The sequence below is a fragment of the Budorcas taxicolor genome, chromosome 24 (genome assembly GCF_023091745.1).
Source record: "Budorcas taxicolor isolate Tak-1 chromosome 24, Takin1.1, whole genome shotgun sequence".
Taxonomy (NCBI): domain Eukaryota; kingdom Metazoa; phylum Chordata; class Mammalia; order Artiodactyla; family Bovidae; genus Budorcas; species Budorcas taxicolor.
In genome coordinates, this window is record NC_068933.1 from 35,166,607 (window position 1) to 35,193,590 (window position 26,984).

The 26,984-nt window shown below is 40.4% G+C and overlaps 1 protein-coding gene across 1 annotated transcript in view; it reads right to left on the bottom strand.

Moving 5' to 3' along the window:
- The window catches only part of ZMAT4 (zinc finger matrin-type 4), a 254,869-nt gene that overhangs the window by 125,501 nt on the left and 102,384 nt on the right, over positions 1–26,984 (bottom strand). The gene's annotated exons all lie outside the window — the stretch shown is intronic.

The following is a 26,984-nucleotide window of genomic DNA, read 5'->3' on the forward strand; positions in this document are numbered from 1 at the left end:
CTGGTCATGTATGGATGTGAGAGTTGGACTGTGAAGAAGGCTGAGCGCCAAAGAATTGATGCTTTTGAACTGTGGTGTTGGAGAAGACTCTTGAGAGTCCCTTGGACTGCAAGGAGATCCAACCAGTCCATTCTGAAGGAGATCAACCCTGGGATTTCTTTAGAAGGAATGATGCTAAAGCTGCAACTCCAGTACTTTTGCCACCTCATACGAAGAGTTGACTCATTGGAAAAGACTCTGATGCTGGGAGGGATTGAGGGCAGGAGGAGAAGGGGACGACAGAGGATGAGATAGCTGGATGGCATCACTGATTCGATGGACGTGAGTCTGAGTGAACTCCGGGAGTTGGTGATGGACAGGGAGGCCTGGCGTGCTGCGATTCATGGGGTCGCAAAGAGTCGGACACGACTGAGCGACTGAACTGAACTGAACTGAACACAGTGCTTATCTATACTTTCTCCATGTTCATCAAACTATCTCCTCATTTGACACAATTTTAGTCAATGGCTTTATGTTCTATATCATTGAAAATTTTGTGGTCATCAATCAGATGAGCTCAAGAATTTTTCCTTATAAAAAGTATCTCTGCACCGTCACTTCACTGTTTATCATTTTTCAAAAGGCATCTTAAAGCTGATGCAATAGTTGTTCAGTTAAGCAAGAGCTTACTAGTCTACTCTCTGTTTCTTGTTTTGTTTTTTGGTTTTTTTTTTTGTTTGTTTTTGACCATAATAAATTCTCACCCTTGGAAAGAAGTAGCCTCTTCCTTCTTCTTGAAATGCCTATTTTGTCCTTGCTCTGCAATCTATAATTTCCTACATGATAAACATTACCAAAACTTTCTCAGTGACCAACTTCAACCTCTATTTAATACAGAGCACTATTGCCAGGCTCTAGGAACACCGCACAAATGGGAGAATATGAGCTACCTGCAGAAAATTAAGGCCCACAACGGGTGAGAACCCAATGGATCTGGTACCAGGAAGAAAAGGTTCTCTCGTGGCATCTGTATTATGCATCAAAGTAAGTAAAACACCAGAGTTCACAGGGCCTGAATTATTTAGCAGAAATTATCATTTGGCATTCAGCTCTACTTTGACACACTTTAGCCTCACCAGGATACCTGGCCCCATGTTCAAGATTTTTTTTTAAGGAATCCAATATTTATCATAAAGAACTTGAGTCTATCATAAAGCTATGGTGACCATGCTGGCTGAATTTTCCGGGAGAGTTTGCATCATTTTCCTTTTCTTCAAGACAGGTGATTCATTAACTGCTGCACAAAATACTTAAATCCAGCTTGATTTTTATTCCTCTGTTAGACTTCATGAAAATGAATAATGATTTGGGAAAAAATAAATCCTTTGTCAGACCATGTGACCTGGCGATTGTGCCCACAGGTCATCAATTACCTATATTCTGCGAGGGGAAGATTAATTCACGGGCTCCCCTCCTGCCTAGTTAGAAATTGAGGGTAAAGAGGACACTCAGATAAGGAGTTAATCTATTCCTTAATGGAATGGTAGGAGCAAAGCATCTCTTTGTTAAAAGAGCAGCCATGGGTGAGTATCTGGCCTCACAAAAGCCCCTTCTCATATTCCTGGCAGACTCCAAAGAATGCAATTTAAAATGGCATGGGGACAAGGATGAAGGTGGGGGTGGGACAGAGAAAGGGAATTCTGTATTTTTATGCACAACAATAAGGTGTCCAGAGTGATGGAGAGCATTGCCTTGCATATTTTGTGGCAGTTAGAAAACTAACACTTTCCTTCTTAAGGCATCTATTGGTAATAGCACTGATAATTTGCACTCAGTCTTGGGGATAGTGTGTGTGTGTGTGTGTGTGTGTGTTTTAGGAGGCTGGCATGCAGTGTGTGTGTGTGTGTGTGTGTGTGTGTGTGTGTGTGTGTGTGTTTTAGGAGGCTGGCATGCAGTTCAGGGGTGGGGGAAGGGAAAGACTCCATAAAAGTTTCTGAGATTTGGAATCCTACCTATAGCCACTTATTAGCTTGACCTTGCGAGCATGCTCAGTCACGTACAACTCTTTGAGACTCCACGGACTATAGCTCGCCAGGCTCCTCTGTCCATGAGATTTCCCAGGCAAGAATACTGGAGTGGGTTGCCATTTCCTTCTCCAGGGGATCTTCTCGACCCAGAGACTGAATCTGCATCTCCTGCACTGGCAGGCAGATTCTTTACCACTGAGCCCCCTGGGAATGGTAGCATATATTAAATCTTAGAATCTACCCAAGACCCTTATCACATTTTAAAAGTGAGATTTAAGGAAATGTATTGCTAGAGGTTAGGGTGGGGAGTCCATGAAAGGAGATGGATTCTACGGACAGAGGATGGGCCTCCCCAAAGGGGTCTCTCATAGTGAGGCACAAACCTCAGGACACCTGGGTAGGTACTGAGGCTGGACCCACCAAGTGTATCCTTGCTGAGCACTTCAAGCTGAGGTGCTTTGAGTTTCCTCATCAGTAAAAATTCAAAGAGGAACTTCCCTAGAGGTCCAGCGGTTAGGACTCCACACTTCCACTGTAGGGAGCATAGGTTCGATTCCCTGGTCGGGGAACTAAGAATCTGCATGTCATAAGGTGTGGCACAAAATTTTCTTTAATTTTAAAAAAACTAAAAATAAAAAAAAGCTTTTAAAAACAAAAAGAAGTCATAGACACTTGAACCCCTTTGTGTGGTCTGCTGTGGAGCTGACTGAACCAGGCAAGAAAGGGGAGACTTGGTTTCCTGGCATCTGTGTCTCTAACCAGGCCCAGGACATGCCCCAGACCCACAATGGGGCAGAGCCAAGAAGACCAGGAAGCACAGATCAGGGAGTTGCTGAAGGGGTCGAGCCCAGTGAGGGAACAGTGGACAGCTCAGGGGGACTGAGCCCTAACTGACACATTTCTGCTCTGTCAGGGAATATTGGTCTGATGTTTAAAGGGACGAAAGGGGAAGGTTGTCAAGGTGAGAGTGGTTGCTTGGATTGCCCATTTTCACCTACTTATGCATAATATGGGCTCAAGCATCTCATTTTTCTTAAAAGCACAAGATCATAAGCTAAAGCGTAACTCACAATCTACACCTATTTAGAATCTGTGCATCCCTTATGCCACTTCTAGCAAAATCACCAGCTGAACCTGGGCTCGGTAACTAGTCCCTGTCTCCCTGGAGCTCTAAGGTGGAGACATCTCTACAGAAAGGGGCTGCCATCATTGTATGAAGTGTATTCAGATCGAGTTTCCAAGGCAAAGAACAGCCCTTAAACTGGATAATGACTAGTGGGTTTATGGTATTCATTCATTCAACACATTTTTAAGGACCCCCTAAATATGTGCGATGCTGTGCTAGAAGAATAAAACTCCACTCTCTGTTATTAAAGAGGTTGAGACCAGGGGAACTGGAGAAAGCGGCAAAAAATGAAAGAAAAACAATATAATCAAAGAAATACAGTCTCCTGTTGGAACCATGCTCTCCCAATTAGGTAAGGTTAAAAGACCAGTCATGCAAATGAGCCTATTTGTGTGGATTTTCATCTTCCAGCCTTCTCCTCCCTGGTAGATCCTTCTTCATCATTGCTTGTCTAATCTGGTCTATCCGAAACCTTTTTCGTGGCTCAGTTTAACCATCACTTTCTTGAGATGAAGCCTCTTCTGTTTTTCATCCTGAAGAAGCTGACAGTGGCCTTGGGGTCTTCCATGTGTCCTGTATATGCCTTTTTTTATGAGAGAATGCTGAATTCTGACATGTACTTTTTTCATATTTGTTCCCCTCAAGAGGAACAAGAAAATAGTTAAAGTTAAGGAAAATTTTTCATTAATCCTGGGGCCTCAGCTCCTAGTACAATGCTTGCCACACAGTAGGACCTGCAGGTGTTTATTGAATGAACACAGGAGTTGAGGGTTGGTTTGTGGGATTAGTAAATTGCATGCCATAAAAAGACAAAACAGGAAGACAGGTAACACAAGGGGGCCTGTGGTCAGCCAGGAAGAGAACCAGAGTTTTCAACAGTTCGTAAACTAACTTGAGGGTTCAACTAGGGAACATTTTCCCAAAAGGTATGGTCATTTCACCATGGTTTTAATATGCATTCTTAGATTTCTGCTCTGCTGTATCAATCTCATGAGAGTCTTAGATTTCTGCTCAATCTCATTCACACCATCATAGACAAGAATCAAAGAATAAGACAAGCAGAGAACCAACTGTTACGCAAGAAGATATCATGGAAGGCAGTTATGCCATCATTACAGAAGAGGGACCAAGAAAGGTTAGGTGTCTGACCATACAAGGGCTGTTATGCCTTGAGAAGTCAGGCAGCTTTTTGAGGCCCATAAGGCATCTTTTATGGGATATTTTACCAAGGGAGGTCAGTGTAACTTACACAATGTCGCCAACTCTGATTCCTCGAATGACCCCAGTGGAGATGCAACTATCCAGAGAGAATCTCAATATTAACCAAGGTCCTAGAATGTGCCAGAATTTAGTTGTGTATTCCTGGCTATCTAAATTCCAGATCAAAGGCTGCTGGCAAGGACACATCACATCACTGTTACTGGAGTCTCTCACCGTCCCAAAAGCCCTGCTGTTCTAAGCTCAGGGGAGAGATTCCATAAAGGTTGGTGAACTGATGTCAGAGATCACATTTAAAGTTTCTGACTTAACAAATTGAGAATGGTCCTAAGCTACCAAGTAAATGAAGGGGAGTCCAAGATTGTCTTTATAAAATATGGGTTTCAATGAGAAGGCAAATATTTGGTCAGACTTTTTCAATGCAGTGTCCACATCACTGAAAGAAAAAAAAGCTTGTGGAGCATCCTAAGACCGCTTATTCAAAGCATTTCACAAAGTTAAGAAGTTTTCTGAAGAATTCCAACCACATGAAAAACCCTGACTGACTCAGCCAAAAATCTAGTTTTGAAATTCCATTTTATTTTATCATAAGTTTTTTCTTTTTCACTCCATTCAAATAACCATCTTCATTCTTCTTCAGGTAAATGTAAAAAGCCTAAGAGAAAGACTTTTATTTCAGAATGTCAGAGTGAGGAATCCTGCGACGTTGTTCCCCAGCAAAACAGCTATAAATGGTGCAAGTTATTTGTTTAAAAAATTATTCAGAGTCTTTGAAAATTATCCTAAAAGTAAATAACACGTTAAAATCTTTTTCAGGAAAACATACTAACTCCCAGTAAGAACAGTGAGAGTTCCATGGCACTACAGAGATGACCTTTGCTCTCCCTCTGGACCCCCCAGCTCAGCATGATGGCAGCTCCACTCCACTGTGTGTGGTCCAGAAATTTGGACTCCCCTTCCCATCAGCTCCCAGTTAGGAGATATCAGGAAGAGCAGGCCACTAAACTGAACCACATCCCCTTCAGCTCCAAGATGCAGAAACTAAATTCCCAGCAAAGCAACCCAGAAATTAGGTACTCTCTCCCTTCAGTCTTATTCATAAGGCAGAAGCTCCATCCCCCACACAGCTGGCCCAGAATATTGGAACCGTGATAAGATGTGCCCCAGTTTGCTTGTAGGACAAAGGTTCTGTGCCTGGGAAACAAGCTAAGAAGACCAGAGGCTGTCACCTCTGCCCAGATAATGAAGCAGAGCAGTCACTCTGAGAAAAGCAGTGGCTCAGAGATTTTTCCATGAGAACAGAGGGGAAATAAGAACAGGGAGCTGCTAAGCTCTCCCCAGAGGAACAGACCGTGTTTGAAATAGAGTGTGGGAAAGTTTAAGCATAAGGATGCTCTCAAGCACAATGGCAGTTTTGGTGGTAAGCAATTAAGAAAAAGCCGATGGCTCCATCAGAGCAACAAGCTAGTTTACCAGAGAGAACCAGAGAAAGAGACAGCTAAGGCGTGCCTTATCATCATCAGAACAAACTGCAAAGACTTGCCTTAAAAACTGATGATACAAAAGGGACTAAATTCAATCAGATTGGCATTTATATCTTAGAGTATTGGTAGAAACAACAGAGCAATCATCCAGCAACAAGCAGAGCTTAAGAGCTAGGTATGATTCCAGCAGAGGGAGACAGCTTAACAGAGGAGGTCAGGGAAAGAGACAGCTCACTGGAGTCCTGCAAAGCCCACTGTCAGCCCACAATGACTGTGCACTCTCCTATGGATGTTCCTCTGAGGAATCTGCAACTACATATAGTTGGGGAAAAGGATATAATTAAAATAATCTAGTAAAGACACTGGACAAATAAATAAGCAATCTACAACAAAAACAAGTTCAAGAGAGTGGGAGAATTAGTTTCCAACATTGCTACATTACTTAAAATATCCAGTCTCCAACAACAATAAAAATTATAAAGTAGGCAAAAAAAAAAAAAAAAAAGAAAAATGTAACGCATATACAAGGGAAAAAAAAGACAACCAAAAGACGGTCCAGATAGTAAGTTTATCTGGCAAAGACTTCAAAGCAACACCAAAGATTTCAATTACTGATGTGTTCAGAGAATTAAAGGGAATCATGTTTAAATAATGGAATGTATGATGCCAATATGCAGTAAAATAGAGAATATCACTAAAGAAATTGAAATAATGAAAAAGAAAATGGATATTCTGGAGTTAAAAAGTACAGTGACTGAAATTAAAACTTCATTAGAGAGACTCATCAGTAGCTTTGAGCTTACATAAGAAAAAAATCACTGGTCTTAAAGACAGAAAAAAAAATAGAGATTATGCAATTCAGAAAAGAAACGAAAACAAGAATAAAAAAAAAAATGAAGACTGTCTCAGAGAAATGTAGAACACCATTAATCACACCAACATATGCATTAAATTATAATACCAGGAGAATAGAAAGAGAATGGAGCAGAAAAACATATTAAAAAAAATATTGACTGAAAACTTCCCAAATTTGAAGAAAAATATTCTCATACACTTCCAAGAAGTTTAACAAAACTCAAGTAGGATAAGCAGAAAATGATCTCTGCATCACAACACATCATAGTACAAAAATACTGAAAGCCAAAAACAGACAAAGTTTTGAAGCAACAAAGAAACACAGCTCACCACAGACAAGGCAACCACAATAAGACAAACAGTTGATTTCTCATCAGAAACAATGAAGGTCAGAAGACAATGTGATGACATACTCAGAAGGCTGAAGAAAAAAAAATCTATCGACCAAGAATCTTATGTCCAGCAAAACATCCTTTTAAAATTTAAGGTGAAATAAAGGCATCCAGAGATTTTTTAATTTTTTTAATATAAATTTATTTATTTTAATTGGAGGTTAATTACTTTAGAATATTGTATCGGTTTTGCCATACATCAACATGAATCCGCCACAGGTGCACACATGTTCCCCATCCTGAACCCCCCTCCCTCCTCCCTCCCCGTACCATCCCTCTGGGTCATCCCAGTGCACCAGCCCCAAGCATTCTGTATCCTGCATAGAACCTGGACTGGTGATTCATTTATATGATATTATACATGTTTCAATGCCATTCTCCCAAATCATCCCACCCTTGCCCTCTCCCACAGAGTCCAAAAGACTGTTCTATACATCTGAGTCTCTTTTGCTGTCTCACATACAGGGTTATCGTTACCATCTTTCTAAACTCCATATATATGCGCTACTCTACTGTATGGGAGTTTTTCTTTCTGGCTTACTTCACTCTGTATTTTTAAAACTGAATTTGTTGCTAGCAGATTCACACTACAGGGAATACTAAAGAAAGTTCCACCTGAAAGCAAAACACGTGAGACAATAATTTGAATTTCACAAAAAGAAACAATAAACAAAGACCACTGGTGAAGGTAATTATATAATTATAAAAGACAACATAAATGCATGCGTCTCCTTTTTTCTCTTAGCAAATTTAAAAAATATATAGTCACATGCATATATTTGTATAGTCGGGTCAATAATACATAGAAATATAATGTAGAGGATAATAATAGCACAAAAGAGGTAGGTGGGACCAAATCTATATCATAAGGTTGCAACTCAAATCCATAGGAGTTAATGTTAAGAACCATAGAGAATAAATAAAAAGGTTATTACAGCAAACACTAAAATACATACTGTCTTCCTTTCATTTCTAGCTTCCTTATAAAATTGCATAAAACAGCAATTATAACAGTGTATCATTGGATTTATGACATGCCTAGGCAGAATACCTATAATAATAGAAGCATGAAAAATAGGGAGAAGACAGCTACACAGGAGTAATATTTCTATATCTGGTTAAAATTAAGTCAGTATAAATCAAGTAAATTCAGAGAAGTTAGGATGTATATGTAAACCCTAGAACAATCACTAAATAAATAATTCAAAGTAATATGGTGAAAAATCACTTAAGGAATTAGAGTGGTGTAATACAAAAATTCTCTTAATGCAAAGGGCCTCCTGTACTGCAGGCAGATTCTTTAGTATCTGGGCCACTAGGGAAGCCCAGTACAAAATATTCTGCGAATGCAAAAGAAGGTGATATAAGAGAAACAAACGAAGAAAAGAACATAATTCATACAGAAATTAAAACCAAAATAGTAGGCATAACTCTGACTATTTAGCAACAATGTGAAAGCATTGCTGCCACCCAGGCATTCAGCCGAGTCTGACTCTTTGTGACCCAATGGACTGTAGCCCACCAAGCGCCTCTGTCCATGGAATTTTCCAGGCAAGAACACTAGGGAGGGCCACCAGTTTCTACTCCAGGACATCTTCCTGATCCAGAGATCGAACCCACATCTCCCGCATTGGCAAAAGGATTCTTTACCACTGTGCCACCTGGGGAGCAGCATGAAAGTTTTGTCTAATCAAAATAGAGAGGATAAGACTGGATAAAGAGAAAATTTGGCAGATCAATATGTTGTCTGGAGGACACACACTTTGGAGTCAATGATACATATGAATGAAACTAAAAGGATGAAAAGATATATCTGGCAAACAGCATCCTCAAGGAAGCTGCAGTGACTCTTAGGAAAAGACATGGGCAGTACACTCTTTGACATCAGTCTGAGAATTATCTTTTTCGATATGTATTCTCAGGTAAGGAAAACAAAAAGACACACATGGGACTATTATCACACAAAATACTTCCACATAGAAAAGGAAACCATCAACAAAACAAAAACACAACCTACCAAACAAGAGAAGATATAACAATAAATAACAAGTATCAGCTAGAACGGAGAGAAAAGGGGACCTTGTGCCCCACTGTTGGGAGTGTTAAGCGGTGGAGTGGAGTGTAAAGGCTGTGAACAAGTATACCGAGGTTCCTAAAAGTTTAAAACAAACCTACTATACGATGCAGCAATTCCATTTCTGGGCTTCCAAAGAAAACCAAAACAGTAATTTGAAATGATATTTGCAACCCTATGTTCAATGCAGGATTATTTACAATAGCCAAGATATGGAAGCAACCAAAGTGTGCATTAACAGGTGAATGGACAGTAATCATAAAAAGGAATGAAATTTTGCCATCTGTGACAACATGGATAGACCTAGAAGGTATGCTACATGAAATTAGTCAGACAGGGAAAAACAAATACTGTATTATTTCACTTACAGGTGGAATCTAAAAAATAAGACAAATGAACAAACATAACAAAAAAGAAACAAAGTCAAAAGTACAAACAGGTGGTTGCCAGAGAGAAGGCAGGTAGGGGGATGGGTGAATTAGGTGAAGGAAATTAAGAGGTACACGCTTCCAGTTACAAAATAAATGGGTCATAGGATGAAATGTATGGTGAGGAAACTTAACAATAATGTGATATTGCATGGTGACGAAGGAGATCAAAAGGTACAAACTTCCAGTGATAAGATAAATAAGTTCTACGGATATAACGTATCATAACAAGATTCATTAGCACTGGTATATGATATATACGAAAGCTCTTACAAGATAAAATCCTAAGAGTTTTATCATAGCAAAAGTATTTTTTCTAGTTTAATTTTGTATCTGTATGAGACAATGGATGTACACCTAAATTATTGTGGTAATTCAGGATGTATGTAAGTCATACATACATACATACATACATACACATACATACATACATATACATACATACATACATTTTGTAACTTAAATCATTATGCCGTATACCTTAAACTAATACAATGCTGTATCTCAGTTACATCATATTAAAATAAGTAGAGTTAAGTAAAGGGTCTGAATAAACATTTCTATGAAGAAATGGCAAATAAAAACATTAAAAAGTGCTTGACATTACTATCAGGAAAATGCAAATAAACCACAATGAGATACCACTTCATAAACCACTAGAATCAGTTCAGTTCAGTCACTCAGTCGTATCCGACTCTGTGACCCCATGGACTGCAGAATGGTTAGTATAAAAAAGATGGGTGATAAAAGGCATTAGCAAGGATGTGGAGAACCAGGAACCCCCATCCACTTCTGGTGAGAATGTAAAATGGCATCAGCAACACTGGAAAACCACCTGACAGTTCCTTAAAAGGTGAAACATGGAGTTACCAAATGATCCAGCAATTCCAGTGCCAAATACAGTCTTCCTTGTTTACAGGTGTGTACCAGTATCCCCAAGGTTTTAGAAGTTTGGTTTTACAAAAGACCTCCATTAGCACCTGCTTCACTAACTGAAAGAAATCCCAAAGGGATTTTGGCTTTTAAGGGGACTATCTGGAAAATGAAAACAGCATTCAGCTTTTGTTTTGCATTGGCCTGTAATAAAAGCAGCAGGCACCCCGCAGCAGCCCCTTCGCCAGGAATTACCCAGCATCTTGGCATCAAGCCACCATAGCTCAGAACTGCCTCTGAGCTTCTGTGCTTTAACTCAATCTATTTTGTGCCTCTAATAGCAAGATGTGTCCTAAGCTAATTGTTTCTTTGCTTTATGCCATTCCAGCATATGAAAGGTTTCATAGGAACACTCTTCTTTCAGACAGTCAGGAGAGCCTGCCTTTGCAAACTTACCTACTTGCAGATATTTATTTGTGAGCCCCAAATTCAAACTTGTGGTGCTTTGGTGGTAATTCATGGGCACGTACAGAGTGTCAAAAAATTTGTCACCTGCCACACATGTTCTCAGCTGAGATTTAACAAGGCAACAGTGCCTTCTTGCCTCTAACGCTGTAAACAAGTGTTCTTTTCATGGCCCATTCAGTTTCACATTCTTTTTGTTGCATGTGTGTGTGCTTTTTGTTGGTGATTTCATTGCTTCAAATGACCCCCAAGGGTAATGTTGAAGGGCTGGATAGTGTTCTCAAGCACAGGAAGGCTGGGAGCGCCTTATAGAGAAAATACAAGTGTTAGACCAGCTTCATTCACGCATGAGTTATAGTGACGTTTGCTGTATGAGTTTGGTGTTAATCCACCAACAATATTGTACATCCAGAATAAGGAAGAAAAAATTCACTGATCCATATGTGAGATCACTCCAGAAAGTGGTAAATTAATATCTGTAGTGCATGATGAAGCTGCGGAAAGGCTGGAAAAGTGACTAAATGTGTGGATTCACAAGATAACCACCAATGGAAAAAAATACCATGGACTGCATTATTGTAAGGCTAAAAGTCAATGAAAGGTACCATGTTATGTAGAGTCAGGAAAATATTTAAACATTTCTCGGCTCATTTTATTATAAAAAAATTACATATAGTCAATTATTTGTAAGAAATGTATATTAAATAAAGCACATATAAGGAGAAATGCATAAAATGAGGTTACCTATTGATGGATGATTGATCAAAGTCTTGGGACCAGCGGCTTGCAGGAACTTAACCCTGTACTTCCTCTAGAAGCTATAGCCCAGTATTTGCTAACTCAGAGCTGGTGACTTTACAGAAAGTAACTATCAACACATGAAAAGTGGGAATTGAATGTATATTTCATTCAAGAGAAAAATACATGTCCACATGAAAATTTTATGAAATTTTTTCTTTTTATGTGTACATAAAAATTCATAACAGCATACTTCGTAACAGCCCAGATGTGGAAATAAGCCATAGGCCTATCACCTGAAGAACAGGTAAATAAAATGTGCCATAATCCATACAATGGCCCATTATCAGCAAGAAAAGAACAAGGTACTGATAGGTGCTGTAACCCAGGTGAACCTCAAAAACATTATGCTAAGTGAAAAAAGCCAGCTACAAAAGACTGTATACTGTATGATTCCATTTATATGAAATTTTCAGAGTAGGAAAATCTACAAAACAGAGAAGTCGCATAGTCATTACTGAAGAGTAGGAAAAGAGGGGACAGAGTGAGGAAAAACAGACACACCTCAGCAGGTACAGGGTCTCTTTTCGGTGAGAATGATATTCTACAGTTTATTGTGATAAGAGTTTCACAACTCTGTGACTGCACCAAAGACCAGTGCCTTGTACATTTTGTATTTCTAATTGGTGTATTCCCAGGTGGTGCTAGCAGTAAAGACCCTTCTGTCCAATGCGGGAGATTCAAGAGACGCAGCACGGATCCCTGGGTCGGGAAGATCCCCTGGAGAAGAAGGAAATGGCGGCCCACTCCAATTTTCCTGCCTGGGAAATCCCATGAACAGAGGAGCCTGGTGGGCTACAACCCATGGGGTCGCAAAGAGTTGGACACGACTGAAGCGACTTTGCTTGCTCATTTGCATCGTTGCCTTACAATGTGGTGTTAGTCTCTGCAGGACGGCAAAGTTAATCGGCTAGAAGTTTGCGTATATCCTTCCCTCTTGAGCCTCCCTCCCCCCACCCCATCCCCTCCTTCTAGATCGTCACAGAACACTGAGCTCCCTGTGCTAAACAGCAGGTGCCCACTGGCTACATGTGGCATAGGCACACATGGTAGTCTACATGTATCAGTCACAATCTTCCCGTTCATCCCCCCAACCCCATCTATACGTCCATCCTCTACACCTGCAGTGAGTTGTAGGGGATATGAATTATATCTCAATAAAACTGTTAGAGGGAAAAAAAAATGATACACTTAAATGTTCTAAAATCTCAAAGAAATACTAACATTTGAAGCATAACTTTTCTGGGCTTCTTTTGCTTGGAGGCAAATCTACTGAGAAAGGGAAAAATAAATAAAAAGTATTTTCTTTGCATGGGCTTCCTTATAGAAGTATATATCTCAGGACTAGCTGATGTCCTTGGAATTCTGATCACCAGTGTCCATTTTAGCTAAAGGCATTTCTCGGCTATAATAGAACTCTATCTGCAGCTGCTACTAAGCTACACTTAAAGGCGAGAGCCACCTGACATTCTCCGCTAGAGCCAGAAATAACTGTAGCTCCCAGCACATACCGTGTGGTAAGATGAAATGTCCAACAAATGCAACTATTTCCAGAGTTATGTATGTCATTGCTTATTGTCTCGTATCTAACTCTGAAAAGAGGTAGTAAGCGGGAAACACTGTTCCTTCTCCTTCTCTCCTACTTTACTTGGACCAAAAGACCTAGAAAAATTCTTCCTGATTGACTGCAGGGTCCTGAGCAATTTTTCTCCCACGGTTCTCTCTCAGGCATCCTGTCCCATTCCATTTAGGTCGTGTTCTCTGTCATCCCAGCCTACTCAAATTACACTCAGATGCCGGTCCGTTTTATCCAGGACCCTTGTTAACTTCATACACAGCTTTGTGGCTGACCTCTCCCAGTCCTGAACATCTGTGCCTTAAGTTTTGATTAGATATATTTCTTTAATTATTTCATTTGCATTTTTTTAAAATTAGGATTGTCACTCCAAGAACATCTTGAAGGCAAGAACTTGAGGCATGATACTTCTTCCCCATCTCCAAGTCTGCCATGGGTCTAGTTACACGGGAAAAACTCAACAAACATGAACCAAACAGCTGCTGAATGAATGAAGTGGCCATCCACGAGCCAGTTCTCACTTCTTCGTGTACATCTATTTTCCACATAAAATTACCTCTCCCCTGCTCTCTTGCCAACATTACTTGCTCTGTCTCAGAAAAAGGTCAATCGGCGTAGAGTTCAGACTCAATACTGAAATGGACATAGTGGCAATGGTATGCTATCATGGGAGTCTACCCACACAGGAAGGATGTCTGCTGGCTAGGAAACTGGAAGGTGACCAGATATCCCAAGAGGAAGTGACAGTGTCTACAAGAAAGCTGGCCAGAGCCTTGTGTCCCAGTGTTGACTAGAGGTACACACCCTGAACCTTGAATGGAAACCATCCCTCCACGGCCATAGGATTGGGGAAAGTGGTCCTCTTGACAATAAGGGAAAGAGAGACAGGAGGTGTCTCCCCTGGACAGTATAGAATTCTCTGCGGGCCTTTGGCATTTGGAAGGCACCGGGTAGTTTTCCAGCCACTGAAGAAGTGTTTAAACAGATGGTAACAGGACTTACAAGAAAGACCCCGAAAGGGAGAAATGAACCAGACCTCCCGAGAGAGGACAAACGCATAACTCAAATAAGCCCCACTAACTAACAGAAGTGGCAAACAAAAGCGTCGCCACTGCATAGCTGTGCCACTGAGCACAAAGGTGGTGGGAGACGCAGACAGGGCAGAGAAAGGTCTGAGAGCTCTGAAAATCTAGAAACTTCCAAAGGAAAAGCTGTCTGAAGATCAGACAGAGTTGAGGTGGCTTTAAAACCAGAATGCCATGTATGTGTTTGTTTCATAGTAGCTCGAATCTGCTTCTATCATAATTGATGGGTTTACCTGTTCATGGTTGAGATTACCTTTCACTGTTATGGATTATATCTCATCTGTCTCCACATTTTGAGTGTCTCATGCTTTAAAAAGTATGTCAAATGGAGTGACTAGAATAAAGAAATATGGAAATTGTATGTCAAGTCACAAGTACCACCTTTATTAAAGCTTGGTTATCTGAAAAAATAAAGAAATAAAATCAGAACGCCATCCACAGCAGAGAGGTTCACCTCCAGAACAGTCCTAGTCACCTGTGCCAGCCACGCTCTCAGGCTCCACGGTCTCCACACACGTGCCTTCCGAGTCACACACAGGGCCTGGTATGTTTCCCAGCAGTTAGTTTCCGTGACTCTAAAACACGCTTAGGACTTACTCTTCTTCCCTTTTCCCTCACCCCCCGCCCCCAAATGGTCTATTTCGCTCCACCTCTCACTGCACATTTATCTTTTCTCCCATCACTCCCGTCACAGCCCGAGTCCTTCTCCAGCACATGCCTCTCCTTTAGACTCTTTATAGCACTTCGTTCACATTCTACAATGATATAATTTAGGGATTTAAATCGACTTATTTCCTATCTGTCTCCTGCCACTAAGTTATTCAGGACCGTGTGGCCATATCTAGAGCAGAAGCACTGGCCTGGAGTCTACAGTACAAGCCACAAACACAGCCACACTTAAAAGTTTAACAGACCTATTAAAATATTAAAAGAACCTATGAAATTAATTTTTAAATATATTTTATTTAGTCTGATATATTCAAACTATTTTCCTTTCCACATGTATTCAACATAGAAATTACTAAGGAGGCATTTTATCGTCTTATGGCAACCCACCCCAGTGTTCTTGCTTGGAGAATCCCAGGGACAGGGGAGCCTGGTAGGCTACCGTCCGTGGGGTCGCACAGAGTCGGACACGACTGAAGAGACTTAGCAGCAACAGCAGCATACTCCTACCTGCTAAGACTTTGGAGTCTGGAATTTACACTTACAGCGCAACTCATCTCAGATTACCTGTGTTTCAAGAGTTCAGGGGCTCCACAGGCCAGTGGGTACAGGGTTGCATGGCATAACTTGAGATCAAAGTGAATAATTATTAAATACTAGTTGAACTAAAGAATGAAGGAAGGAAGAAGGGAGGAGTCAGTGAATAACCAAATGAATAAATTCCCATTTTCACAGGTCAGGAAAGTGAAGCTAGAATGTTTACATAAATTCTCCAGCATGTCAGATGTTTAGCATGTGGGGGGATGGGGTGCTGATTTTTGAATCCTTGATCCATAGAAGTCAAGGCAGTGCTGTTTCCATGATAAGGCGCCAGCATCTTAGGTCAAGTCTTCTCATCTGAAACTTTCAAGGGCTCTTTACTTTACTACTACCTAAAAATAAATTCCTCGTCGTGACATTTAAAGTCTGCTAGGAGCTAATGCTCAACACACTTTTCATACATAATATGCCCCAACCGAACTGATGTTGTTCAAGGTCAGGAACACCAAAGGACCTGCTAAGAGATGGTCTGAAGTCCCAGCTGCCAGCATCTCTGCCCTTCCTAGGCTGCCTGCCTGCCCTGGCCGGATGCTGCAGGTGAGCGGAGATTCAGGGCTTCCGATCCCATCTCTGTCTCAGGTTGGACAGAGGCGGGAGGGAGAGGACAGTCCTGTCGCTCTTTCTTTCTCTGCCCCAGCACAGTGCCTGGCACCTGGGGGCTTACATGGTTGAATGAATACACCCCCCTCATTCTACAGCCACAGGGAGGACTTCCCTACCTGTCCTTCTTCACACAGCTCCTCCCACCTGGGGTTTCCCCAGTCTCTGCACATGCAAGGGTCACTCAGATGCCATCTCCCTCACCGGGGCTTCCCCAAGCCAGCCCACCACCAACAGATCTCGTTCTCCGCTCACAACTGCACTCAGGTGTCTGCCCACACACTTAGCACCACTTAGCAAATATCTCACTATTTATACTAGAACGCTCATTCTTTGGTCTAAAAATGTATTATCCAGGTGTTTTGTGTGATGTCCTAAGAAAAAACACAAAATACTGAATTAAAGAGGAGCATATCTGGATTCAAAAGATGCTAGTTCAAGTCCTGGCTTTAAACGTACTAGATGTCACTTATAATTATTGAATCTGAAATTTCTCCCCAGTTATTTATGAAATAAAATCTGCCCTGTTTGTCTATTCATGAGATAAAAGTCAGGATAAAGGAATATAATACATGGAGACATAGCTTCCCTCATAGTTCAGTCGGTAAAGAATCTGCCTGCAATGCAGGAGACCCAGGTTCAATTCCTGGGTCGGGAAGATCCCCTGCAGAATGAAATGGCAATCCACTCCAGTATTGTTGCCTGGAGGGCTACAGTCCATGGGACCCCAAGAGTCAGACACGACTTAGAGACTAAACCTTTTGGAGACATACTTTGCAATTTGGAAAGTACTTCTCAAATTTTATATATATATATATGACTCCCAGATGGCACAGGGGTAAAGAACCCGCCTGCCAATGAAGGAGACATAAGAGACAGAAGTTTGATCTCTGGGTCAGGAAGATCCCCTGAGGAGAAAATGGCAACCCACTCCAGTATTCTTGCCTGGAGAACCCCATGGCAAGGAGGAGGATGATGGGCTATGGTCTTTGAGGTCACAAAGAACCGGACACTACTAAGCAACTGAGCAGACACACACATACACAAATACACATATTTATGTATATACATGTATAACAAATAATTACATTATTATAATTTAACAGATTGTTCATATATACATATATATTCAAATAGACTGGGGAATGGATGTATATTACCTTATTTATCTTTTTCAATGAATTTACTTATCCCTGACATTTTCTCACTTATTTACCGGTATTCATGTTTCACGTCTGTCTTCTGCCATTGTGATGTATGCTTCTTGAGGCCAGGAACTCTGTTTTATTCACAGCTTGACCTGTAGTGTCTATAAGAGGAACTGCCATAGGCCATTCAATAAACATCTGCTGATGAATGAAAAACTATATACACACAAAATAAAATGAGAATTCTGAGAAGATGTTAACAACAGTGGCACCAGTTTTAATATTTATCTAAATCCTCAAATAAAAGCAGAACTCAAAAGTCAAATGAAAAAACTCACAGTCCAACAAAACTAGGTGACAAAGTATTCCCATGAACTTCAAAATGCAATGAGATAAAAATAAACAACAAGATCTAGAAGCCTTGTAGGTATTAGCCTCTGTGCAGGAAAAGAGTAATGCCATGGAGCATTGTTGGATCTCAGAGCAGGAGGACCCTCAGCGGTCAGCAAGTCCTCGTGAGAAAGCACGGCAAATCCATGTGAGGACAGTAGTTGAAATGAGGAGGATTTGCCTCACCCCAACAGCAGAAAGGTACCAGGGTCTACGTAAGGTCGGAAGAGGCAGGCACAGTCTAGCTCCTTGGAACCTTCAATATGACCCACCAGAATTCTCTCTAGGACAGACTTGATACTGACGAGACAATTGCTGAAGGCAGAATCAGAATCTTGGGGTTGATGTAACACACTAGATTGAAAATAGGTAGCCAACAAGGACCTCCCGTATAGGGCAGGGAGCTCTGCTCAATATTCTGTAATGACCTAAATGGGAAAAAACTGAAAATAAATAGATGTATAACTGAATCACTTTTCTGTATACCAGAAGCTAACACCACATTGTAAATTAAGTTTATTCCAATATAAAAGAAATTGTAAAAAAACATTTAAGAACATGGACAATGGAGACAAAGAAAAAAGAGGTTAAGACAAATGTGGAGAAGAGAAAAAGAGCCAAAAATATTCAGTAAACAAGCCCTTGTATTTTCAAATACTATACACACACACATACTCATGTCAGTAATGGAAAAAGAAAAGAGCTCTGTTAAGTTAGGAAGCCTTGAAACACACTTCCTTCTAAAAGTTCAAGAGACAAATACATGATAATAAGCAAGAGAAAAACATAAAAATAATATGCCATAAAAGTTATTTTCAAAAGGAGCAAAATAACATGCTTACATAAAATGAAAACATCAGAAATAAGTGTTTTCAAAACAGATCAAAACAGTAACCTTCTATTTCAAAGCAAACTAAGACACTTAAAGAAACTGATACAAGGCATGAAAGGACACAAGATCAAAATGAGAAAATTCAAAAATTAGGTGTAAGAACCACAAAAATAAGTGGAAATAAAAAGAATAAATCATTGCTTCAGAAATGAAGACTAAACTAGAAGAAACAGAAGATGAACAAACACAATGAATAATTCTCTAAGAGAAAGAAATAGAAGGAAAAACCAAGGAAAACATTTAAAATTCTAAAGAAGTAGAGATAAAAGGGATTCAATAACAAGTGATGAATTGAAAAAAGACAAGGGTGATCCAATATATGAATAATAAGAGACCTTGAAAGTGAAAGTGAAATAAAATAAAGCAAATGCACTGGCATTTCTTAAAATTGAAATTAAAGCATATATGAAAAGAACATCCTCTGAATGTCAATTTAGAGCAACCACTTCTAAAATACATTCCAGGAAAATTATTGAACTTTAAAATTAACAAATAAAAATATATATTTGCACCTCTAAAAATTGAATTCTTCCTAAAGGAAGACAACATTAAATCATCATCAGACTTTTCAATGGCAGAGTATTTCTTTATAAAAATTAGAGTAACATATTTTACATTCTCAAGAAAATATATATACAACAAACCTGACACTTCAACAGAAAGAGTTCAAAGTAATAACAGGTCTGAACTCAGGTAATTTTGTTCTCATGTCTCTCCTGCTGTATCTGCTGAAATGACCGCTGCTGCTAAGTCACTTCAGTCGTGTCCGACTCTGTGCGACCCCAGAGACGGCAGCCCACCAGGCTCCCCCGTCCCTGGGATTCTCCAGGCAAGAACACTGGAGTGGGTTGCCATTTCCTTCTCCAATGCATGAAAGTGAAAAGTGAAAGGGAAGTCACTCAGCCGTGTCCAAATCTTCGAGACCCCGTGGACTGTAGTCCACCAGGCTCCTCCGTCCATGGGATTTTCCAGGCAAGAGTACTGGAGTCAGGTGCCATTGCCTTCTCCTAGGAGACCTCAATAGAAGATGGGTGGTTGCCTAACATACATGATTACTTATGAAATTAAGATAAAGTTGGTTATAGGAAGAAGGTATAGTATGTAGTGGCTTTATGTTCAGATCCTATGGATATAGTGTAAGTATTTAAATCAGTGAGAATATGTGCTGCAAAAAAGATGCATCAGTCAACACATGAGTTGTATAGTATTAGTATTTCTGGGCTTCCCAGGTGGCTCAGTGATTTAAAAAAAAAAAAAAAAAATCCACCTGCAAAGCAGGAGAAGAAAGAGACGCAAGTTCAGTCCCTGGGTCAGAAAGATCCCCTGGAGGAGGAAATGACAACCTACTCCAGTATTCTTGCCTGGATAATTCCATGGGCAGAGAAGCCTGGCGAGCTACAGTCCATAGAGTCACAAAGAGTCAGACTCAACTGAGTGACTAAGTACATACGTATCAGTACTGCTATTTGCAAGCTGTTGTGTGTATAACATTGGAGGCAGTAAACGAGTAATTATGAGATACTTTAGTTTTCTCATTTCCTATGTCTTTGACATTTCCTGTGTCAAGATGCTCAGTGGGGAGAAAAGGGAAACAGAAGAACAAAGGAGAGTAACACCTGAAATCATGAAACCAGGAGAGCAAACCCGGAAATCACGATGGAACTAGAAGAATCAGTATTTGCTCCTGAGATCTTGTATAACGACATATCTCTCTAGTTTGTATCCACTGAAGAGACCTAAAGACAATCACGAACTCAAGACAACACCCCTAGAGCTCAGAAACCTAACAATCTCAAGAATCCATTCCCACCAAAGTAAACTCAGTCTTTTGGGGACAAAAAAAAACTGATTCCTGGAAACGTACAAGATATTCCAGGAAGTGTACAAGATGAGTCTGGGCTATCTTGCCATACTAGATAACAAGAATGCTATCAAAGACAACCACAGTCATGACCCAATGACTCAGGGACAAACTTGAAGAGGCTCCTACTGACAAAAGATAAACTTCAAGAGAGATGGTAATTGTAACTGACTGAAACTCACCAAAATATGTTAAATCCATGCATTTCATAACAGTATTTCTTAAAGGTCTATCAGATCACCTTTGCAGGGAGCCAAAAAAATTGGTAAGTAAAACAAGAAAATAAGGCAATATTTCTGCCTTTTCTAAAAGAACTGTAAATGAGAAAAAGTGCTGCTTGTTTTAAATAACTCCAACTAATCAATGAAAAAATATGGAATAAAACAATTTTGCAAACTTCAGTGGATTCATTGATCTAGGCACTGAACACCAACAGCTGCTAACATCACAGAAAGAGAGACAATCAAATATCATGTATCTTTGGATGAAAGAACCCAACACCATTTAGTCTTGCCAAAGGCATCGATCCCAAATCTTATCAAGACTCTGGATCCATCTGCCAATTTGCAGCACACAGAAAGGATATAAGGAAGTGTTAGATGGAACCACAAATACACATTCAGGAAAAACTACACTCCAGAGAATTCTGTAGGTCAAAGGCCCCCCAGGCTTTTTTATGCAAGTAAATTATAATGAAAAGAAGAAAACGGAGTAGGAAATGGCAGAGTCAAAGCAATAAAAACAAGTGCATCAAAGCTTTAAAAATTAGGCAAGAGTAAACTATGGTTGGGACTTCCCTGTAGCCCATCTGGTAGAGAATCTGCCTACAATGCAGGAGACTGGATTCAATCCCTGGGATGAGAAGATATTCTAGACAAGGGAATGGCAACCCACTCCAGTATTCCTCCCTGGAGAATTCCATGGACAGAGGAACCTGGTGGGCTACAGACCTTGGGGTCACAAGCAGTTGGATACAACTGAGAGACTAATACTACTAAACTACGATAATTAGGGAGGCACACTGTGTCATAAAATTCTACAAAAACTTGAGAAATGATTCTGGGAAAGTCAAGGTAGCAGGTTATTTTGGGAGACCTGGGTCATGGTTACAGAGTGTTTGCCTTAAAATTTTTTAAGTGATACATCTATTTCTTTGGTAGAACTTTGTATCTGTATTCTATTTTCTAACAAAAGTTTAAAGAAAGATGGATTCCAGTTTTCAATGTACCTGACTAGCAGCTCTAAGTGCCTCCCTGAGTATAATTCTAAAATACTAATGAAGAATGAAAGAGATGAAATGCACACTAAAAATTAATTTGATGGACCACCTGATACCAGAACTTAAAGTGAATTTCCACTAGCTGTAAGGCATAAGGGGTTCAACTGAGATAAGCTGTAAAACTGGAATAATAATAGCGCTGCCTTCATTGGGGAGTAGGGAGGATTAAATGACTTTATAGGTGGAAAGTACTTAAAATGGGGTCTGACCTCGAGTAAGGCTGTATTTAAGAATAAGTTACTGTTTTTTTATAAACTTACCCACAGCCACATTTTATGAAAGAGGGATCCATGAAACAGAAAAATAAAAATATACTGTCTATATTTCACTGTCCTTTCCCTAGATTCAGACTTCTACTAGCAAAAGTAACAGCAGCTGAACAGCTATCCCTTATGATATGGCTTCTTTTTTTTCTTTTTTTCTTTTTTTGGCCATGCCACAGGGCAGGTGGGATCCTAGGGCCCTGACCACGGGTGAAATCTGTGCCCCCTACTCTAGAAGCACAGAGTCTTAACCACTGGATGATCAGGGAAGTCTTTCATATGATTTCTTAAACAGATAAAACACTAACTGCCATCTCTCTGCAGCCACTCTGTGACACACTCATAATTATCAGCTGGGTAAGGTGGCTCAGCAGTAGAGAATCCACCTGCCAATGCAGGAGACATGAGTTCATTTCCTGGGTTGAGAAGATCCTCTGAAGAAGGAAATGGCAATTCACTCCAGTATTCTTGCCAGGAAAATTCCATGGACAGAGAAGCCTGGTGGGCTACAGAGTCCACAGGGTTACAAAGAGTCAGACTTGACTTAGTGACTAAACAACAACAATAATGAAATGTAACTAATCCACTATAGGGTGGTGGGTGTATCTTCCCAGCCCATCTGCAAGAAAAAAGACGGGTTTCAGGCATAGAGGCAGGGATGGCTGTAGGGGCTCAGCACCCTGGCGGGTCATAGCTTTAAACTGAGGCAGCCACTCCTTGTGTTGGGGAACCAGGCAGCAAGGAGAAGAAAAGACGTTACTCAGAAAGCAAGGCTTAACTGTAAAGTGGAAGATCTTGCAGAAACTGGGGATAGGCCAGAAGCTGTGCCCACCAACCCACATTTCATAATGGCTCTAAGAAAGGGATTAGACAATTAGCCAACTAGACATCAAGAGAAGTTATTTCTGCTCAAATTTATCAACAAATTCAATACAAGTTTAACTACTAGATGTTGGTTAAAAAAAATCTAAATTTCTGCATCAAGGAAAAAAAAAACTAAAAAGGTGAGACAATTTTGAAAATTAAAATTTAGGAGTTATTCAGCTTCAAATATGAGAAACATAAAACTCTAAGAGTTTTTAAGGTGGGTTTCCTCTACAGAGAGCCTAATGAAACAAAAATGCAGAAACGACCAAAGAATAAATTCAAATTTGAAGGTAATAAGGGGAAATTTCAAGTCATCAGAGAAATCACATTATTAAACAAATGGAATTAGAAGATTGAATAATAATTTGGGGAAAATAATATAGCCATAAAATAACTAGAAGAAGTATATAAAATACTCATATAATCTTAGGATGGGTTAAACTTTTTAGGCATAAAATAAAATCTAAAAGAAAACAGTTCAACTCAGAAAAGCTATGCATATCCCATTCCCTAAATGCTAAAACTGTTTTGTATATCAAGAAATACCATGATGATATTTAAAAGCAAATGGCAAAGACTATTAACCACATACATGTTTAAGTGCTTATCTATATAAAGGACATTGGCAAAACACTAAAACAAAGCTGACCAATTCTACCCTCAAATTAAGCAGAAAACATAAATCTTAAATGTATAAAAGGAATATACACATCCAATAAAAATACTTTTTAAAAATCAATCATATGAGCAATCCAAGAAATATCAAAATATTTTTACTTGTAAAGCTGGAATATGGTTTTTTTTTAATCTAATATTGTAAAGGGTGAAGAGAAATGAACATCCTAAATCACTGCTTTGGGAAAAATACAGCCTTTCTGGAGAGTGATTTGAGAATGTGCATGAAAAATCTTAGATATATTCTTCTTGACCAGAAATTTCTTTTCTGGAAATTTATTCCAAGGAAATCGCCAGAGTTTGTGTGAATGTACACAAAGTTATTTGCTAAGGCACTGATTATAATAGCTAAGTGCAAAAATTTATACACTGAAATTAATAGAGGACAATATTTGAACAAACGGTGGTATATTGGTTATTAAATGAATGTTTGATAAACTGTGGCATGTTTGTATATGGGCATGATGGAATACAAAGTTATTAAGTGAAAGCAAAGCTATTAAAGTCATGATAGAAGATATTTATGAACACGGAATATAATTTCTGATGCATTACTAAGCTCATTCATTAGAGATTTTTAAACAGGTATTTATAGAGTGTCATCTCTGCACTGGGAATAATACAGGAAACAGTCCAGGTGAGAAGCCCAATCATGGAGTTAATATCCTAGTTGGTGAAGCTGACAATAATTAAATAAGCAGAATACATGGTATGTTATTCATGATTGCTAGAAGAAGAAAATGATGAGACAGGAAGTGAAATTTTAAAGTGATCCTAGGATGGGCAGCAGCAGCAGGATGGGGGAGAGAAGGACTGGGAGTTTGGGACTAGCAGACGCAAATTAGTATATATAGGACAGATAAAAACAAGGTCCTACGCTACAACACAGAGAACTGTATTCAAATCCTGTGACAAACCCTAATGGAAATGTAACAGAGCGCGGTGAACAAAGACCTTAGCACGCAGCCATTGCTGTGTGACATTAGTAGGTACCCTGTTACCAGGCAACAGGTCCTGCTCAGCCATTGGTTGGCACCTCAGCGGGCCCCGCCCACAAGCAGCCCGCGGACAACCAAGGAACATTAGTAGTCTTGCCCTGCCACTCGTCAGTGGGCCCCGCCCACTAGTAAACTGTCAATTAGGGACATTTGGTAAAATGATTCAGCCAATGGTTGGGGATGTGGTGGTCATCAGATGGAGAGTGACCTAAGAGGCAGGTTCAGGCTTTCTCCTGGAGGTCTTCCAGCTCACTCGGCTTTGGGCCAGAGGGTGAGCTGGGAAGCACAGGGAACAGACATCCTGCCGGGCTCCAGAGTCCTCCCCAAGGCCACCCGCTAGCTCTGGCCCAGGCCTGGAGGCAGCAGTGCACTTCGCCCTCATCCCTGTCTCTGAGACCTAGTGGCTGTGGCCCTCTACCCGGGTCATAGCGTGTGGGACCTGGTCCCCCCGGTTAGGCAGGCTGAGGAGACTGAGGGCCAGCTGAGTTGAGCGCCTGGCTCCCTCAGAAATGATGGCTGGACAGGGTGTGGGAACTCGGCCTTGAGGGAGCCGCCAGCTGAGCTCTGCTCCTCTCAGGCAGGCCTGGGACCTTGGAGACTGAACGCTGTACCTTGGGACCTTGCCTTTTTGTCAGGACAGAGAATGACATTCATTTGGGGGACATTTACAGGAACATCACTGCCTGACCCATAACCTGACCTCAAGAACAAAGGACCTGACGCCAAGAACTTTGCAATCACTAACCACACCCCCTTCCTCACCTTTTGCTTAAAAACGGCTTTGCAGAAAGCTTTCAGTAACTTTGGGGGTTTTAGGGCATGAACGACCCATCTCCTTGCATGGCCCTGTAATAAGCCAGTCTCTGTTCCAGATTCCACTCTTTCAATATTGTTTGGCCTCATTGTGCACCAGGCACAAGGACTTGCGATTCAGCCGCAGAAACAAATATAAACAAGAATAGACATATATTAACTAAAACATGTTGATGCGCGGCAGAAACTGACACCACATTGTAAATCAACTGTACTTCAATAAAATTTAAAAAAAAAAAAAACAAGCACAATGTAAAAAGTCATCCTAGAAGACCTCACTGTGGAAGGAACTTCTGAAAGAAGAGATGACAGGTTATGCTGACGGATACCTGGAGGAAGGACGGCCTCTGTGGAGGGCACAGCATGTAATCAGATGCTGAGCATGAGGTGAGCATGGTGCTCACAGGTTAGCAGACAGACTGCAACAGACTGGCAGGAGAGGTCACACTATCAGGGAGATGGCCAGGCAGGGGCGTGATGTAAACAGCAGGCTATGGTAAAGACATCGGCTTTTACGCCGAAAGCAATGCAAACTCATCTACAGGCAACAAACGGCGTGACCCACATGCTACCACGTACAAAAAGCAGTATTTGCATGTGTAAGCACACGTTTTATTTATTCATAGGCACATATGACAAGGGAGAAAAACAGACAAGTGAACACAAAATGAGAAAGACACGTTTCTAGATAGTGAAAAAGATTTTCTATATATGCAATTACATAAAATTTCTTTCTTTGTTCTTCATAAACTGTCTAAACATTCTATCTTGAATATGTTTCTCTTTTGTTTTCAAAGAGATGATCATACTAAGTGAAGTAAGCCAGAGAAAGAAATATTCTCTGATATGTCTTATGAGGTACCTAAATCTCAAAAAATGATGCAGATGAATTTATTTACAAAACAGAAGCAAGACTCACAGCATTCAAAACGAAACTTACAGTTACCAAAAGGGAAAATTCAGTGGGGAGAGATAAATTAGAAGTTTGGAATTAACATCTGGACACTATATAAAATAGATAGTCAACAAGGACCTCCTGTATAGCACAGGGAACTCTACTCAATATTCTGTAATAACTTAAGTGGGAAAAGAATCTGAACAATAAGTAATGCCATATGGGTTCTTTTCCCTGGTGGCTCAGCTGGTAAAGAATCAGCCTGCAATGCGGGAGACCTGGGTTCAATCCCTGGCTTGGGAAGATCCCCTGGAGGAGAGCATGACAACCCACTCCAGTATTTTGCCTGGAGAATCCCCATGGACAGAGAAGCCTGGTGGGCTACAGCCCATGGGGTTGAAAGAGTTGGACACAACTGAGCAACTAAGTATATATACACACACACACCTATAGCTGAATCATTTGCTATACCTGAAATTAACACAACACAGTAAATCAACTATACTCCAATATTAAATAAAAATTAAATTAAGAAAAAATAATACCCTAAATCTACTGCAGGAGTGGTTCTTCAGAATCTGCTTAAGGGAAAGTTGACTGGATTGGGGGGCAAACGTCTAGGCTTCTGTAGGAGCTCTTCCTTCCGGCTTTGTACTC